Below are 6000 nucleotides of genomic sequence, written 5' to 3' on the forward strand. Positions count from 1 at the left end.
ATTAGATTCACAAACCTAGTGCTTGAACGGATGCCGGGAGACCAGCCCCCCAGGAGGGCAAGACAAATCTTAGGCAGAAGCTTTGGGTTTCAGTCTCAGGCTTTTGTTACGGGATAGATTTCTCTGGGTCCACCGTGCTATTGGCATCATCGGACCCCTTCCTTCATTTGCTCCTTAGTGGATTCTAATCAGGACTGGAAGGCAAAGGCCAGGAGCCTGTTCTAGGACATCTGTGGAAGGGAAAGTTGGGTGGATCTGGTGGCGACAGACTCAAATGTCACGGTGGAGACGAGGCTGCCGGGCCGCTACCACAGCACCAGAAGAGATCTGGGTGGGGCACAGATGAGGCCTCCTGGGTACTTGCTGGAGTTGTACATGTTGCCCTGGGTGCAGTTATACAAGCATCTAGTGTCACTTCACGAAAGTTCATTAAGCTGTATATTTATGTTTCGTGCTGTGGAATGTTTATTGCATTTCACCATTTTTTTTGAAGCATGGCTTTTAAAAAACAGGCATCCTGAGCATTTCCAGTTTAATCCCAATATTGCCTCCAAGGCCTCCTGAAAGAGAGGACGTGCGTGAGTCAGGAAATGTCTGTGAAAGGGCAATGTCATTCTCTAAGCAGCAAGGGAGGAATCTGATTTCATTCTGTGGGGGGTGGCGGACAGGAGATTTTCCCCTTCTGGAGTGCAGGAACCCTTGCCTCCGCGCCCAGAGGGATGCAGAGCTGCAGACAGCCTGGAGGAGGGGCCTGAGGGCGCCCCACTGGGAGTGGGAGCGAGTGTTGGCATGGGCTGAGAGAGGCCGAGCAGCCATGCTGGCAACTGCTGAAAGAAGGAGCCGCCAGGGGCCTCCACAGGAGCCCGCCTCCCTGATCTCTGCTACCATCGCAGCAGATTACGTGAGGTAAAATGTGTTTTTATAAAGCCACTCCCAACTTTTCATTAGCTTGCTTTTTTCTTAACGAGAAAACTGATCAGGAGAAACCACAAGAGAGCCCCAGCTGGATTTGAGCTCTTTGCAGGGTGGCCAAATGTGGCTGAACTCAGACCAAATAAAGATGTTTACTGACAGCCTAATAAACAAATGGACCCCTTTGGATGTAACCTTGATGAATGGAGCATCCAGGTGTTTTCAATAATGGCAATAAGCACTACAACTCAAAGTATTTCTGATTCAAGTATAATGCATTATTAGGCCATTAGAGGCTGAGCACGGAGGACCATTTGGACACGGCCCTATCAATAATGCTGCTTCCCAGCCTGCATTTAGGCCCAGGGAATTAGTCATCCTGATATTCTATTTAATAAAAACCTCAAGAAGAAGCATCAAAAATCACATTACATTTTAACAGGGTTACAGCAGCCCAGGAGAACCACAAGTTTAATTTTCATAAGAGCATTCATTCCTCAATTATGTCAGACATGAAAATGTAAATGGCAAATTTAATGCTCACAATATCCCTCAAAGCACATTGGCAGGTAAAGGCACATTATGTTGAGTAGATGCTGGCTGCATATCAAGCAGCCCCCAGAGTGAGACTTGGGGGTGCAGAGAGGAGGAGGGATTCAGGCTACTTAGCTGGAAGAGCTCCAGCGCCTTGGGTAGGGGGAGGGGAGGAAAACACTTGTGCGTCCCAGAGACACAGGCTCCCTGGCGCCCGCTCATGGCATTTCTAACGGGTGCCAAAAGCCCATTTTGTTCAATTTGTTCCGCAGTCAAAAGATGCCAATGAAGGCATTCCAGGGTCTAAAAGTGAACAGGACTTCCAAGGGATTACCAGGAATTGTACGGAGTATGCGAGATGGGAATGTGTATTTTAAACAAAATTCCAGGTTAGAAACTACTCCTCCTTCAGAGGACTAGACCATTTTCTGGTCAAGAGTGTGACAGAATGAGGAGAGTATCATTTCTATTTTGTTAACTTTTTTAAAGTTTATTTATTTATTTTGAGAGAGAGAGAGAGAGAAAGAGAGAGCACAAGGGAGGGGCAGAGAAGGAGGGAGGGAGAGAGAATCCCAAGCAGTCTCCACACTGTCAGCACGGAGCCCAATGCGGAGCTTGAACTCACAAACCATGAGTTCATGACCTGAATCAAAATCAAGAGTCGGACTCTTAACCAACTGAGCCACCCAGGCACCTCTTATTTCTATTTTTAATGGGAGCCACTGAAATCAACCACCAAAGAATTCCACTGTCTTTTTTTCCATAAAGAAAATGGCTTCTGCAAGATGTTCATGATATATTGGTAGATTTAAAAAATGGAATAATCTGTAGCAAGAAAATACCAGATATTAATTGGGTAGGTATACGTATAGGAAATCATCTGAAAGATTATATACCAAACTAAGGGTATCTATTGAGTGTGCATTACTTTTGTAAGCAAAAATAATAATGATAAAGCTTTTTTTTGAGATAGAAACCCTGTTAGAGAATGTCCATTCATGGGTACAGCCATCTCTCCAACGAAAGTTATACCATTCCTTCTGAGTTTCTCTGTGTCTGTAATTAAACCAGAATCATAAGACACGGGAGAAGAAAGGAGGCTCAGATGCACTCTGGTCTTACCCCTCCCTTCACTCTGGAGGAAACTAAGACCCAGAGAGATTCATTCATTCAGCAAGGATTTGCCAGAGTCCAAATGTGCCAGGCAGGACTCGAAGTTCTGTGTTTCCCTCCACAGCTTGATCCAAACCTCACTCTGAAGATCTTGGAGCAGATACATCACTGATAACTGGGTTCTATGGAACCTAATCTATGACAGCAAATTTTGCCATTCTTTCCTTTTGGTGAATTTTTTTGGAAGTTCACCTTTAAAAGATCTACTCAAATGTTTTTTATTTCAAACAAGGTCATGAGTCATTGTTTTAAATATTCTTTGCTCTTTTCACTTGAGAAAGCATTTATAAAGATTTTTTCAGAGGAAAATGTTCAAACCATATTATTTTATATGTGAAAGATCCTATAGGGAAAACATAAGAAGCCACAAACATTGAGTTGATGTCAAGGAACTTTAAATGGCCCAGGTAAGAAGAGACGAGGGTCCACACCAGGGCTATAACTGAAAGGTCAGATGGGAGGGAACAAATGAGATACTTAGGAGGTAAAACCTTTAGAATGTACCAACTGAGTGGATGTGGAGATGAGAAGAAGAAGAACCAAGGATGCATGTGGGAAGACACGGCTTTAGAAGCTAGGGAATGTCGATGTCTCCAAGTACCTAGGAAAGACAAGAGAGACATTTGGTAGGATGGGGTAGGGAATTAATTTATCTTTCGGCAGGTGGAGTTTGAGGAGCTTTTGGGACATTCAAGGAAAGATTTTGATGGACATGGAGTCTAGAGCTCCAGAGAAAATTCTGTTGGAAGACAGAGAGTTGGAATACAACTTCGCCATATGACAGTGGTTAAAACTGTGACAGGGAATGAGGTTTTTGGCCCAGGCAGAACATGAATGAAAAGGGAAAGTGGTTGCCATTGTCTGCTAAGCAACAAAAATGCTAAAGCCTTAGGCAGAACAAGAACTGATGAAGGCAACAGGGAAAGAACAGAGAAGTAGAACACCAGGACAGTGGCCAGATCACAAATGCACAGGGCAGAAGGCCACACAGATCATAAGAAGCTAGGAATCAAAGATGGGGGATTTGCTAGCACTACTGAGTCAGCATGACCCTTTGGGCTTTCTTGAGTAAGTTAGACTATGACAACACTCACAAAATCATAACAAAATTTTATTGATGCCTGATTTCTGGCTGGACCCCAGGGAAGCTGAGGCAAGATATGTAAAGCCCAAGCTCCCAGACATTTCGAACAAGGCTTAAATTTTTTTTGAAGTGTTTCACAAGAAAACACTCTTCTCCCATGACAACATTTCATGGGTCCTCAGCTCCTCCCCAACACTTAACAACCCACACCCTATGAAGGGGTAGGGAAAACCTTGTCGGGAGAAATGGAAGACATCTGCCAGCCACAAGCAAGACTTCACCTTGCCTGTCTGCCTTCTCTCTGTCAGCACTGAGCGTCTGTCACATGCTGAGCAGCTTGACTCTTGGGTCCCTTCTCTGTGCCCAGCAGCAAAAGAACAGAGGAAGTTGAAATCACATAGATCCTACATGTCTGCTGCGGAGAGGGTAAAATATGAATATTCTAAGACAACGTTGTCTCCATATGGCGGAGCAGAAGACAACATAGGCAGGATGGGGCAAGAATCTTATGCCAGTAAATCAGTGGGGACACTAATGAGAGGTTTGACTCTGGGTTCTTGTCACATAATTGGGATCTAGAAGCACTTCCTCCTTCCTCCTGGAGCCATTATTACCTTCCTTTTGTGACTACTGAAGAGCATGGTGAGGGAAGAGAGGGGTGAAGAACCAGGAAATGACGCATTATAACAGCTGAGTTCAACAATGGCAAACCCCTGGTATTGGGCTGGGAAGGTAACCTCCTTCCCTCTGGCTTCGTGTTCCACCTGAGGGATATGACTGACTCTCCTGGCCACTCCTTCTCCCTGCAGAAGAGAAGTGATCTATCAGATTGTCTGACTGAAAGCAAATGCTTATCTGAGGATGCACCTGTGTCCCCAAGAGACTTTAGAAATCCCCACCAACAGAAGGCATCTCTGCTTTTCTGGGTTCCCTGCAGAAACGTGTGGACAAACAGATTGTCCTGGGTGGCAATTGCTGTGAAGCAGCTGGAAGGGCTCCACTTTGCACAAAATAAATAAATCTACAATGTAATGTTAAATAAATCTACGATGTAATGTAAGTTGTGACATGCCCCGAGAATACCTTCCACTGGCAAATACGCTGATGTGTCTGGGACACTGGTTTTGCCCAGAAGAGTCTGACAAAAACAACAAACACACATTAACTGAATGAGAATTGGAACGACAAAGGAGAGAAAGAAAGTATGTGTTCAGGCCTCCTCTGTGCTGAGCCCTGCCTTTTATATACACTATAACCATCCAATCTGCACAATAATTCCACTAGACAAGGAAACGGCATCAGAGAGCCCGGGCAACTTGCCTGAGATCACACATGGAAAGAGCAGAGCCGGCATTTGAAGGCCTCAGGTCTGTCTAATTCCAAAGCTCCTGGTCTTTTCATTCATACGTACTGACAGGTGGCAAGCAATTTGTTTTGCTCATTTTCTCTTTGCTTGCAGTTTCAGCCCCACACCAGAGCAGAAAGCCCACTGTCTGGGAATAACAGAAGTGTTGGAGTTCGTACCTGGGGTTCAGAAAATTCCTAGGATCTGGTAAGGGACATACCCGCTGTTGCGAGGGAGGTGGCAGGAATACACATGATAGTACACCTGCACACTATAGTACACCCACACATTGCAGTATACTCACACATCGTTGACCACATGCACGCTGCAGTGCCTCTGCATTCTGTAGTACCACTGCATGCTGCAATATATTTGTGCTCTAAAGTTTACCTCAAGGTTGTAGTAGGCTGTAGTCTGTCCTCATAAATGTTAGTTCCCTTTCTCAGTTTGAGAAAATGATAGGAACCAATCGCAGTGACAGGGACCGCATCTTGACAACAGTAAAGAGAGGACACCAGCAATTTAAAACTGTTCAGAGGAACTAAAGTCAGGCTTTTTTCAAGGAGGCTCATATCCTGGTGAGAATCAGTTCGTCATCAACTAATCAGGAAAAATGTGTAGAACCCAAACCTCATGGGAAGTACCATGCATGGTAGACCACCTTCTAGGATGATCCCCAATGATGCCTGTCTCCTGGTGCTCATACCCTTGGGGAATTCTCACCCCTCAAGGGTAGACTAAATTTGGTACTTGCTTATAACAAGTAGAATACAGCAAAAGTAAAATAACTTCATTTCTGAGATTTGGTTATAAAAGACCCTACCTTCCTTCTTGCTGGCTCGCTCAACCATTCTCCACCCTCCACCACTCACTTAGGTAAAGCCAGCTGCCATGTTGTGCTGCCCTATGGAGAGGCCCCTGTGGGAGAAATTGAGGGTGACTGCCAGCCAAG

The sequence above is a fragment of the Felis catus genome, chromosome A2 (assembly GCF_018350175.1).
Source record: "Felis catus isolate Fca126 chromosome A2, F.catus_Fca126_mat1.0, whole genome shotgun sequence".
Taxonomy (NCBI): Eukaryota; Metazoa; Chordata; class Mammalia; order Carnivora; family Felidae; genus Felis; species Felis catus.